The sequence below is a fragment of the Marmota monax genome, unplaced genomic scaffold, assembly GCF_021218885.2.
Source record: "Marmota monax isolate L192 unplaced genomic scaffold, Marmota_monax_Labrador192_F-V1.1 WCK01_AAM20220418_F8-fsc00024, whole genome shotgun sequence".
NCBI classification, from domain to species: domain Eukaryota; kingdom Metazoa; phylum Chordata; class Mammalia; order Rodentia; family Sciuridae; genus Marmota; species Marmota monax.
In genome coordinates, this window is record NW_026695224.1 from 23,924,374 (window position 1) to 23,938,476 (window position 14,103).

Sequence of the window (14,103 nt, forward strand, 5' to 3'; positions counted from 1 at the left end):
GGTCTGTCAGCAGCTAAGGAATTGAAGCTTCCTACCAACAGCCTTATGAGTGAGCCACCTTTTTATTTATTTAGTTTATTGTAAATGAACCATCTTGGAAGTGAATCCTCCAACTTCGGGGCAAGCCTCAGTGGACTGTAGTCCCAGATGACATCTTGACTGTAATCTTGTGAGAGACCCTGTCACAGCCAACCAACTAAGCTACTCCTGAATTCCTGACCTACAGAAACTGTGAGTGACAATAAGCGTGTATTGTTGTTTTAGAATCTTCAAGTTTTGATGCCATTTGTTTTTCAGCAGTGGATACATAAATCAAATGGAATATTACTCACCAAGTAAATGAACCATTTTTTCAAGATTTTTAAAGATAGTTGGGCCAACTAGGTAACAATATGCACACCTGTAATCCCAGCTACTCAGTAGGCTTAGGCAGGAGGATTTTTTGAGTGCACAACTTCAAGACCAGCTTAGGAAACATGACAAGACCCTGTCTCAATAAAAATGGTTGTCCTTTTGTGTATTCACTCTCTGCCTCCTCTATTCCCCAAGACTGGGGCATCTTGGAGACTATGTGTTAAAAATGGAAAGACTGCAGCATGAAAAGATCCTAGATCCTGAAAATTTCCCAGGAGAATGCCCAAGTGTGAGCACCTGCTTTTAACTGGGTGTGATTAAGAAATGAACATTAATTACAAATTCAAGAATGTCGTAAGTGGATGATTCGGTACAACTTATAGAAAAGATGAAGGTAATCCCAACAGGCCATTGTGACCAGGGAAGTCACTTCCACGGCTGTGGGGAAATCAGCCTAAGGTTTGAACTTTGGTTACAGTTTTCTTTTCTAGTCCACAGTTTTGCTGAGGCTTTTGAGAAGTTTGAGAGTGATTGTATCATTTACTAAGCACCTAGGTCAAAACCACTCACAATAAAGGCAACAAATTCAACAAATTCTTGAAGGGTTTCTTTTTCTTTTTTTTTAAGAGAGAGAGAGAAAGAATTTTTTAATATTTATTTTTCAGTTTTCAGTGGACACAACATCTTTATTTTATTTTATGTGGTGCTGAGGATCGAACCCAGCACCCCATGCATGCCAGGTGAGCACGTTACCACTTGAGCCACATCCCCAGCCCTGAAGGGTTTCTTTCTGATGGTGTGTTAGTGGTTAGAATGGATCTGGAGCCAGATTCCTTTGTTTGAACTATGTGATCCATTTGTGCACTTGAGCATATTTAATTTTTCAGGACCTAATTTTCCTCCAGCGAAATGGAAAGTTTTCCTTTATTGAAATGAGCTTAATCATAGAACTGATAATTTACCGGGTGTGGTAGTGCCCGCCAGTAATCTCAGTGGCTTGGGAAGCTGAGGCAGGAGGAATGAGAGTTCAAAGCCAACCTCAGCAAAAGCAAGGCACTAAGCAACTCAGTGAGACCCTATCTTGAAATAAAACATTCAAAAGGGCTGGGGATGTGGCTCAGTGGTTGAGTGCCCTTGAGTTCAATCCCTGGTACCCAACCCCCTGCCACCAAAATATAATTGCATGATTTAATATATGCAAAGCACCTAGAATTTGGACTGGCATGCAAGTTCTATGTAAGTGTTCGCTATGATTTTTATTTTCTCTTGTGTCACTTTAATCTTGAACTTCCTGTGTTTTTCATAGGAGAAGAAAACACAAGCATGAAAACTGCATTTTTTTCTTAAATTTACTTACTGCAATTAGTGCTTATTTCTCAATCGCACAAAGTCAAAAGCAGATGTATTAAAGAGAAGGAAAAATCCTAATAGAGAAGGGCAGTTGGAGGTTGGAGCTCTACTATGCTAGAATTTTCTTCTGACCCTCCCCATATCAGATCCAAGTTACAGTCCCCAGTCAGGAGTTGAAGGTAATGAAAAAAAAATATGCAAGTTTGTCCAAATTGTCATTTTTATCAGTTAGGATGTATATTTTGGTTGGATTATTTGGCACTTGCAAATCAATATTGCAACATCATTACATATTTGTTTTCTGATTTTTAAAAATGTGACTGTGAACTTGCTTGTATTTTAACTCCCTTCTGGAAATAAATTTGATTAAGTTGGATTGTTTAAGTACCCTCTTGTACATGGCACTGTTTAACACTTTCTAAAACAAGTTAAACAAACTTGTCCCTTGCTCTCAGAAATGCACAAACATGAAAAGAAACAGAGATATTCACTTTTCCAGAGTCCACCCAGAGGCAAAAGCACCAGCCAAGAACACATTGATCAAATATTTACAACACTTATAAGCGTTATAGTTAATAATTTTTATGGTTAATGAGTTTTGTGTTAGGGCTCACTGACATGAAGGTAGGGTCTTCATGGAAAATAAATTAACAGAGCAGCAAAATCCAGTAACTCTCATCAGCAAATTTTTTGGTCACTGATAGATTTATAATATGTAAACTTTCTTGAGAAAACATTGAAACAGGTATTTGTGTATAAACACAACTACTATTTTATTTAGTTTTAAGGAAAGGAGACAGGGGTTCCTGGGAAACCCCAGAACAGCTACATTTGAATTTCTTATAGCTACATTTGAATTTCTTATAGCTACATTTGAATTTCTTGTAAAAATTATTGATTATTGCTGACATCAGGCAGTATTCCCTCATTGTCTCCACATACTCTGTATACAGAAAACTTTGCAAAATCAATCTCCAGCCACTGTTTTTTTTGTGTGTGTATGTGTTGGGGGCGGCTACTGGGAATTGAACTTAAGGGCGCTTGACCACTGAGCCACATCCCTTGCCCCATTTTGTATTTTATTTAGAGACAGGGTCTCACTGAGTTGCTTAGCACCTTGCTTTTGCTGAGGCTGGCCTTGAACTTGGGATCCTCCTGCCTCAGCCTCCAGAGGTCCTGGGATTACAAAAGTGAGCCACTCTTTTGTTTTTTTTTCCTCTGCATCCCTGGTGACCCCTGGTTCCTCCTCATCTCATTTACCAGGATTTAACCTTGCCTCAGCTGTCTGATTCTTGTTTGGTGGCGGGGCAGGGAGGACAGGTGATGGGGAATAGATCCATCCTGGTGGCACATGCAATAAAGTGCAACACTGAAGTCATCAAGCTGGACATTTCTCAATATTTGCTCTGGCAGAGATAGGGAGCTAGAGCTGATCTCCTGTTTCGGGGAACTGAAAACCATTTTGCAAAGACAGGGGAGTGAATGGACCCAGCCTCAGGTTTGGAGGGCAGGAGGCTTGCCAGGCAGCACATCTAGCCTTCCTTTGTTTGTCCCCTTGGCAAATTGAGATGCCTCCTACGAGTCTCAGGTCAAGGGTGGATAAAGCCCCTGCTCTTCCTTCAGGCTCACCCTGAACTTCCTACAGACCTGCATGGGGATGATCACGGGTTTACTGACCTCTCACCTTTGCACTGGGGGCACCTGTCTCACTTCTCTGTCCCCATCCCCTAGCACAGTGCTAGTCACATCCAGGACATCCAGTTAATATCAACAAAACAAATCCAACCAGGGGAGGTTGGCTCTACCTCCCTTTTGCCTCTTGATGTTTATCAGCCAGAAAACTGAACAGTACAATTAACTGGGGGTTGATGGTGTCACTTTGGTCATAAAAGTTAATAATATTTGTTGCTTTATTGGTTTCTTAAATATCACTTAAGTAGACACAAGACAGCATGCTTTAGTGGCTATGAGACAGCATGGCCCATTACCTTCCTTGGGCTGAGTTTTGACTGTGCCATTTAGTAAATGTGTGACCTTGGACAAGTTCCTTAACCTTTCTGTACCTGGGTTTCCCCATTTACCAAACATGACTTATAATAGCACCTGCCTCGTGGTGGTGTGAGAATTAAATAAAGTAACATATATTAAGTGTTTAGAACTTACAAAAGCACAAGAATATAGAGGTGCTCAGTCAATACTTATTGATGAAAAAATACTATTGTTTTTAAATTTTCAGTTAGTTGTTAAAGGGAATTCTCTCTTTTTTTTCTTCTTTCAGTTGAATTTTATGTCTAGGCTAGGCATTGAAAAGTATCACCCTCTGGATTATTGCTAATTTATAATAAATTCCCATTCTCATAAAATATTTAACACAATTCAAAGAGTTAATACCAGTAAAGAGCTTTGAATGGTGCCAGACACAGATGCTCAACAAATATTTTTAGTATTTTATTATTATTCATTTGTTCATCCAGCCAATTTTTTGAGCACCTATTATATGCTAGGCACCAACATATATCATGGAACAAAAATCCTGCTCTCATGGAATCAGCATTCCAAGGGGGACAAATAGACAATAAATAGAATACATGAACTGTACGCTACATTTTATTAATTTCAGTGCATTTTCACATGTCAATATCTCAGAATTAGAATGCATCTTAAAGCTGGTAGCATCTTACCATTATAATTGCTGGCATTTTTCTTTGGTATGAAAAATGACAGTACATGTGTCAATCAATGGCATGTTAGACTTGATGTAATAGGACAAGCCTGTTAGATACAATCAGTGATGTGGAAAAATAAAGCAGAAAAAATGATAGAATCTTGGGGAGGCTTTGCAACTTCAATATGGTATATCCCCAAGACTTTTTACATTGACCTATCTTAGAAATCGAGGACAAATAATTATCAAATGAAATCAGAATTTAAAAACATTATTAGTTCTAAATGTAATGTGGTATCCTGAATGGGCTCCTAAAACAAAAAAAGTCACTTTTTTTTTTCCAGGACATGTGTTTTATTTTTCTTCTTTTTGGAGGTGATCTTTTATTCATTCCTTTTTAGAAGTGAAGGTATAATTTACAAACAGTAAAATTCACCATTTTTAATGTATAGGTCTGCTCTGGTGGATGCCTGAAATCTTAGGACTGAAACTTTTATATGTGTTTTCCTATACATGCACACCTATGATGAAGTTTAACTTATAAATTAGGAGTAGGAAGAGATTAACAACACTAATCACAAAATAGATTAACTAGATATTAATACACTGTAATAAAAGTTATATAAATGTGGTTTCTCTCAAAATATCTTCTCATTTATCTTTTTTCTTTTTTGCAGCTGGGGATTGAACCCAGGGGTGCTTACTGCTGAGCCACATCCCCGCCATTTTTACTTTTTTATTTTGAGACAGGGTCTTGGTAAGTTTTAGAGACTGGCTCCAAATTTCCCATCCTCCTACCTCAGCTTCCTAAGTAATTGGTGTACTGCTTCCAGCTCAGAAAGGACTCTTGAAGTCTCTTTTAGAAATAATCACTGTGAGAATCAGAGTTTCTGATTCTCTTTGCTTTAGGAAAGGAAGAAAAAAGGGATTTTGGCAAGTCAAATGAAGGAATGGGATTGTTTATCAATATGCAATGAACTGAGAAGACAAAACAGGAGGAAAAGGCAGAAAGGCAGAACCACTCTGCTGTGGATGCAGGAGGATTATGGAGATGGGGATCCTGGGGTTCCCTGCTTTCTCTCTCACCCTCCTGCAGATGACTTCTCACTGCGAGACTCATTGAATTTCTCTGTGTGGACACCTAGCTCTTGGATGACCACTGACACCAGGCCTGGGTTACAGAATGTGGGCCCAGAACTCAGTTGGGGAGCAGGAGCAGGGAAGGAGGTTGTCTCTGCCTCTTAGAGAGAAGCCCAGCCTCAGAAGTTGGGATGCCCGCAGGAGGAATCAGTTGACCTGAGATGACCGGCTCCCAGGCTGTGACTGCTCAATTCACCCTTGTTATACTCACCTAAGAGAGGAGTCCCAATACCCCACAGTCCACTGTTGCAGGAACAAGAGTGGGATATTAAAATTCATTTATTAAAAACTTTAAAATTCCTCTGAGAGAACCCATCAGGATCCTACCACCTTACCACTGAAACCATTGTTCTCTGAAATTGTTGCCCTGAGGGACCCTCAGGCAAGGGCCAAAGGAATGGCCCCATTTGAAGGTCCTTGGACGTGATGGAGCAGGGATGTTCGAACTCTCTGTGGGGTACTGAGTCCCAGTTCTGTGCAGACACAACCAGGAGACAGTCTCTTAATTCCCATCTGCATTTCTGTTTGGTCTCAGTGGTCTGAACCCAGCTGCCACATAGCAGGGTGACCCTGCTGCCCTCTTACCAGAAGCACATGCCTTTTATGGGTTTTTCTTTAATTTCAGACATATTCACCCACCCCTGATGTTGAAAGGCATTCATAGAGGGTAAGTTGAGGCCCAATCTGAGGTCATGAGATAAATGCTTTTGTGTTAGAACACTAGCCATAGTTCCCCCTCTCCTAGCCAGACTGAAGCACCTTCTCTCTGACATCATCCCTTACCACACTCCACTTGGTTCCTCCATCCTCTAGCTGGGTTGTACGTGAACATGCCTAACGCAGTCCCAGGTCAAGGCAAGACTTGCGGTTCCCTCTGCCTAAGTGACTGTCTTCATCCATAGGACCCATCTCCTCCCTTCATTCCCATCTCCATTAACCGCCACTGCCTTGGTTGGGGGGCATGCTAACGGTCATACGCAAAATAAAACCCCTTCCAATCCCACACCTGGATTTCTTATCATTAATGCATTAACACTTCCTAACACCAGCTTCTTAATTCATTGCTTCTCTTCCCCCAAAGGCACGTCAGCTCCATGAAAACAGGGGCTTGGCTTGCTTTCTTCACTTAGAACAGAGCCTGGGCCAGAAACACTTGTCCGATGAGTCCATAGATGAGCCTGGATGGCAGAATTCTTGCTGTAGAAGAGCTTTGAGTGACAAGTAGGCCCACAGGCCCGCCTTCCCAAGTTTGACTTGGTTCAACCCTGGCTTCATCCTGGCTCATTGTTTTTCATTCTCTCTACCAGTCCTCCCGCTCCAAGCTGTGTGCTCAGTGTCCCACCCCATTGCATCTCATCTTTGTTTTTGCTCATGGTCCTGTGGGAACTTGGTGTTCCAGACTTGGGTAATTCTCTGTGGTTTACCACCCCCTCCACCCCCGCCATCGATGGTCCTCTCCCCTTTGTAGATCTCAGCAGTGAGTCTGGATAAAGGTTGCTGAGTTACATCACTTTTGGCATTTGTTTCCAGGAAGAATAGGCCTTGAAGCCTCATTGTGGGAGGGCAGTGGCAAAACCTTTAATCTTTGGAACATTCTATGCTTCTTGGTGGAGAGAATGTTTCAGAACTGCAAACCAGGTTATCAACTTGAGACTTTGTGCACCTGCCTTGTGTGGAAGACAGACTCCGTACATCCCACTAAGGCAAAGGGCTGGGGATGCTCAAGTGTGTGATGTGGTACCACAAGATATTCTTTCTCATATAAAATCTGTGCCTTGGGCTGGGGATGTGGCTCAAGCGGTAGCGCGCTCGCCTGGCATGCGTGCGGCCCGGGTTCGATCCTCAGCACCACATACAAACAAAGATGTTGTGCCCGCCGAAAAAAACTGAAAAATAAATATTAAAAAATTCTCTCTCTCTCTCTCTCTCTCTCTCTCTCTCTCTCACACACACACACACACATACACACTCTCTCTCTCTTAAAAAAAAAATCTGTGCCTTAGCTCACAGCCATTACTGCAGGAAGAAATTTAGGTCTCAAGAAAAAGCTAAATGGGACTCCTAAGTGCACAGACCCAAAAAGGATCAGCAGGGAAGAGAAAGATTTCATATTTCATGTTATTAGTATTTAAACCATCCTCTTCTGACAGCTCAGAAGTCAGGCTTGATGGGCAGATAATCTCCATCTCTTTCTCTGGGTTATACATTGTATCTATATCCTCCCCGTATTTGCAGAGCTAGTTAAACTGGGCTCTTATTTTGGTACCAACATCCGTAAAATATTTCCAGAAAAACAAGGAATAAAATGCAGTTGACCAACTGTAGGACCTTGGAGGAAGCTTTAAAAAACTGATTTGCTTAGCCTGGAAAAGAAAATAAAATGAAATGCTTTTTCTAGAGTCTGAATAATTCAGTCTGCAGCAGATTGGCCTATCCTGTTACATCTTCTCTTGAAAGTGGCTTCTGAAACATGTGACTGAAGTCCTGTTTAAGGTAGGGGAGAGAGAGACCCATGCATAAAGGATGACTTCAACTCAATGGCTTTTCAAGATTATTCCAGCCCTATTACTCAGGATTCTGTGATCCAGGTTAGAAGTGGGATTTTGGTTGCAGTTTATGGCATCTCAACAGGAAACAGATGGTACAGGCAAAGAAGGAAATTGGAGAGAGTTTATTAAAAGGACCGCATACAAAGGTGTTTTTTTTCATAAAATTATTGATTTGTGATCTCCTATGATTCTGAGAGTTGACTGGGAATAATTGAGTGGATCTTGCTTGTGATTTCTTATGCAGTCATGGTCATCTTGACCCAGTGTCATCTGAAGGCTCAGATGGCCTGGTCATCCAGGATGTCTTCTTCACTTTCCTGTCTGGTACCTCAAGATTTCTGTGTCCTCTCTTTCCAGAAGAGTAAACTGGATTTCTTACATGGAAGTTCAGGATCCCAAGAGGAGGAAGCAGAATCTAGTAGTCAACTGGCCTATATTCACAACTGTCACAGTGTCCCTTCCTCCAACTTCTATTGCTCACAGCAGTGACAGGGCATCTCTTGAATGTTAAGAGCTGAGGTGGGATTGAGATCCAGTGAGCCACAAATGAAGGAACATCAAGTTCCAACTGAAGAAAAGTGGATGAGTTAATAGACTTGGTTTACACAGTTATGCAAAGCACAGAGCAAACAGGATGGTGTTATTTGCTAAGCACCATGAGAAAGGTGGCCAGGAGGCACCTCAGTCAGTAAACAAATGAAGATTCTATTTCTTTTTTAACCTCTAGAGCTCTGATGGAGAGTGAATGGCCATAACGTTAAAATCTCAGATGCGGGGCTGGGGCTGGGGCTGGGGCTCAGTGGTAGGGCGCCTGCTATGCACGTGTGAGGCACTGGATTTGATCCTCAGCACCACATAAAAATAAATAAATATATTGTAAAATTTTCTAAAAAGAATTTAAAAAAAAAAGCTCAGATGCTCTTTCTAAACCCGGTGGCCCCTTCTAACCATAAGGAAAACACCAGACAAATGCAGATTGAGGAACATTCTACATCAAATCTACCAAGGTCATGGAAAACAAAGAAAGACTAAGAAACTGTCTCTGACCACAGGAGGCTGAGGACACATGGCCATGACTAAATGTAAAATGGGTTCCTGGTGCAGGAAACAGATGCTGGTGGAAAAACTAGTGAAATATGAACACAGGTATTACGGACCAATGTTTGTTTCTTAGTTGTGACTAAGAGTGTATCAGGATAATAGGATATCAAAGATAGGAAGACACTGGGTGAGGGGTATGTGGGAACTTGGTACTATCTTTGCAACTTTTCTATACATCTAAAACTATCCTAAAATAAAAAGTTCAATCATAAAAAAGAAAGCTCCACCAGGCCTATCTTTCTGTTCCAACAACGAGTGAGACAGAGAGACTATTACGTGAGATAATGTAGATAATGAATGTGAACCCAAATCACAAGGTTCTCTATGAATGCAAGGCATCATAAATTATAAAAATCCAAACTACCTCCTTATCCCATCTGAATTCCACACTCCACCTTCTATAAATACAGAAGGACTTTTATCTTTCTTTTTTTTTTTCCTCTTACCACTCCACCACTTCTTTCCCTCTGGCTTATGTGCTCTCCATTGCCAACTGGTGAATAAGTTTGGAGTGTGGCTTGTATAAAAACATGGTGCCAGGAGAGTATAAAGAATCCTCCTCACTGTTCCAGGTCTCTAGGCGGTTAAAATATGTACATTCCTTTGTACCCAATAAATAAGAAGTAATAAGGAGGATTCAGGACAGATAGATAGTATGTAACTAATAAGGAACAATGAAAGTAAGTGAGCAGAGGTGACGATGTATACCTATTATCCCATTGACTCAAGAGGTTGAGGCAGGATAATTGCAAGTTTGAGGCCAGCCTCAACAATTAGGGAGACCCTGTCTCAAAATTAAGGAACAAAAATAAAAAGGATGGGGAATGTAACTCAGTGGTACATTACCTCTGGGTTCAATCCCCAGTACACACACACACACACACACACACACACATGCACACACACACACAGAAGGTGAATGTCCATGTGTAATTCACATAGTGAATTCATTATTTTTCTAAGGCTTTTTCTGATGATCTCTCCTCTCCCTTAGTGTTTTCTGTTTTTATATTCTGTAGGGAAGAAAGGGCCCTATGCATCTCAACCCACTTTGTCCTCTAAAGAGAAGCAGATATGTTTGTGTCGTGAGATCTGGAGCCAGATTTCAAGACTTGTACTCCAATTCACCACTGACTATCTGGGGAGTTAGTTTTTAACCAAGTGAAGTGGAGATGATACAGCCTATCCTTCTGGGACTGAAGTGAAAATTAAATGAGTTGGTTCAGAACAGTGTGTCTTTCTGCTATGGGATAGATGTCCAGTCTGCATGGGTAGAGGAAGAAGAGTATGGAAACATTTTTATTAAAATGAGGGACCCAGGGTTGAAGGTGACTATTAAAAATAAAGTTTACAAAATTTTTATAGTCTTAGGAAAATGTTCACAGTATATCATGAAATGAGACCCACAGAATACAAAAATTCTGATGTATAAAACATATGGATGTCCACCTAGAAAAAAAATAAATTTCAAAAAGCTAATTGTTGGTAAAAAGATTAACAGTGGTTATCTCTGGGGAATTGAATTATTTTTAAAATACTTGTATTTGAAAGTAGAAAGGTGGTTGCCAAGAGCTAGGGAAATGGAGAATGAGAAATAAGTGTTTAATGGTTATAGAGTTTCAGTTTTGCAAGAAGAAAAAGTTATGGAGATTGGAGTTACACTGGTAGTGTATTCATATATGAACATAGAATAGTTATATTTTACCACAATTTCTAGAAATTTTCAAAGTACCTTTTTATGGCAGACACAGTAATGTAATCACTGGAAGTTGTTTGGTTTTTAAATGAAAGGTCTTATCTCCATTTGTTGATGTAGCTTCTTGTGAGTGTACCTAAGTTTATTGGGTCTTTGACCCTTGATTCAAAATCAATTTTTACCTTTTTCCAGTAAAGCTTTCTCTCTTTCTCTCTCTCTGGTGCTGGAGGTTGAGTCAGCACTTTTAAATTTTGAGACAGGGCCTTGTTAAGTTACCCAGATCCTTGTGCTTTAGCTCCTGAGGGTTTGCTACTGCACCTGGCTGAAATTTTTCTACCTACCTACCTTCCTTCTTTCCTTTCTCTCTCTCTCTCTCTCTCTCTCTCTCTCTCTCTCTCTCTCTCTCTCATTTTTCTCTATCTTCCTTCCTTTGTCTCTCCTCTCTTTTTCTTTCTAGGTCCTAGGGATTGAACTCAGGGCTTTGCTCATGCGAAGCAAGTGCTCTGCACTGAGCTACAGCCCCAACCCCATGACCTCTACTTAGAGTTGGGTCCTCACCTTTTGCCTTGTCTGCTTTCTATTGAGGGGAAACACTAGCTCCCCAAGAGTGGTGTTACCCAATCTTGTTTGCTTTGTCTGTTTTCCCTCTGATCTCAGCTGCACTGCTGGCTGCTGAGGTGGACATGAGGGTGTGTGCATGGCGCTGGCCTTCTGATGCAGGAGCCCTTGCTCCATTCACACACCCCTCAGTCCTGCAGATTCTGCGTCAGTGGCAGTATTTGCAGGACCATTTGCCAAAACCCCTGTGTTGCTCATTGTCCTTTGATCTTTAAACCTTTATCTGAGCCAGTCAGGTTGAGACAGAGGCCGCTGGACCAGTGGTAACTCAAAGCAGCTGTTGTGTTACCGTGTGACCACGTCCTAGACCAAGGTCTCGACTAAGAAAAGGTGATCCTACAGGCAAGAAATAGGCAAGGGACATGATCAGGCAATTCACAAAACACAAAGATCCAATATACAGGAAAAAATGATCCTTGTCACTAGAATGACAGGGACAGAAATAGCAGTTCTGATTGAATACCATTTTCCCTTGTCAATCAATTTGGACAATTACTTACAAAATATTCCCAAGGTTTGCAAACAATTACTGATTGGAAGGTAAATGGCCTTTCTGAAAACAACCTGGAAATGCATATGAAGAACTATAAGAATGTTCATTTTGGAATAGAATATTCTAGAAATGATGATGTCATAAACAATTTCTTGAGGATATAGGAATTTAGTACAAGATAAAAGTGACATTTAAAATTAGTAAGGCTACTCTATATATAGAGTTACGAAAAATTGTGCTGAGAATGGATAATTATGAATGTAATGCACTCCACTATTGTCATGTATATAAGAAATAAATTTTAAAAAGTACTATAAAAATAAATTAAAAAATTAGTAAGGAGACTACCATTTCTGGCAATCTTGAGGACAGAATAACCTGGAAGATCTTTAGCTACCAAAATATCTAGAAATATTGCACAAAATGTAACAAAATGGTTTCCTGAACTAAGATAAAAAGGCAATCAGTAAGAACTGAAAACTAGAGACAAAGGTGGGCTAACACTGCTGTTTCAGGAGGGATTAGCAATTAAATAATCTCAGGCTCCTGTTTTAATGGTAACTGGTCACCAAGCCAACAGGTTGCATGTGTCATGGGAGAGGGAGTTGGATCTGAGTCTCATGGGTAACTGGGATCCTTGAATTCTAAAACTTCAGTGATGGCAATCAATGTCTATAGCCTAACTCTGAGAAAATCCCATTCTTGCTTAGTCTAATGTTTTTAAAGATCAATAGAAGAACAGCCTAAACCTCTGATAAAGATTCTTTGATTAACCAAACTTTAGTCAGGCTCCTGGACCTTCTCTAGACCCATCTGTGCACTTCCTAGCAAAATCCAGTTTTAGCCAAGAACTCTGCAAGATTATTTTATGAAGAACCCCTTGATACGTGATCTCCTTGGATATCTGATGAGGTTTCTTATGCTCTTCATCTTATGTGTGATCACACTGGCCTATCTTTAATAACAATCCTGTTAGGTCGTTTAACCAGAATCCTTCTTACTCCTAATGTTTTCTCTTAGTAAATTTCCATGCACTGATACCTACCTTGCTCCTTGGCTACAAATTCCCACTTGCCTGTGTTGTATTTGGAGTTGAGCCTAATCTCTTCCCACTGCAAAATCCCATTGCAGTGGTTCCTGTACCATTGCCACAGTGCTGAATAAAGTCTGTCTTACCATGCTTTAACACGTATCTTTGAATAGTTTTTTAAAAATTGAATACCTGTGAGACACTGTCTATGTGGAGGACCCCTATAGTAACACTTAGCTGATTCCCTGTGCTATTCCTCAAACAGGATATGTTGTCCTGACAAATGGCATGAGCTCCAAGAGGCTGTCAAAATAGGCATATCGGCATTATCTTCTCTTCTATAGTCTATCATTGACAGATTTGGGAGATCTATCAATAATTTGGAATGTGATTCCATTTTTAGGAAAATATCCCACAAGTCACAATCAACTCATAAAATTGAGCAATTATAAATGTACAAGGATGCTCTAGCTGCTTTATTTATAATAGGAAAAATATGGAAGCTGCTCCATGCCCAATGAGAGTAGAATAGACAAAGTAACACTGTGTAGCCTCAAAAAGGAATAACTGATTTCTATGTTTGACAATGTGAAAATGTCTAAAAGGCTTTAGAAAATATGCTATAGAATAGCCTTGTCCAATAGAAATAGGATGTAAATCACATAATAATTTCAAATTTTCTAAAAGGAATAATTTAAAAAGAAAAAGTAAATCTAAAAAACAGATGACATTAATTTTTAGAGTTTATTTAACCTAATATATATATTCTTTAAATGTGTAATCAATATAAAATTAAGATATTTTGCATTGCCTTTTTATACTAAGTTTTTAAAACTCGATGCATATTTTTCATTAGCCATACATCTCAATTCAGACCAGATGCATTTCAAGAACTCAGAAGCCAATTATGACTACAGGCTACAATACTAGATAGTGCAAGTATAAACAAATATATAGTATACACTTATTTTTAGCAACCCCCAAACAGCTTCAAAAGTGTTGTAGAAACATAGAAAATAGTTGGAGAAGGATACATAAGAAGTGACTAAAAGTAGTTACCTCGACAGAGTAGAATTGTGGGAAGGGAAGATAATCAGGGTTTAGAAC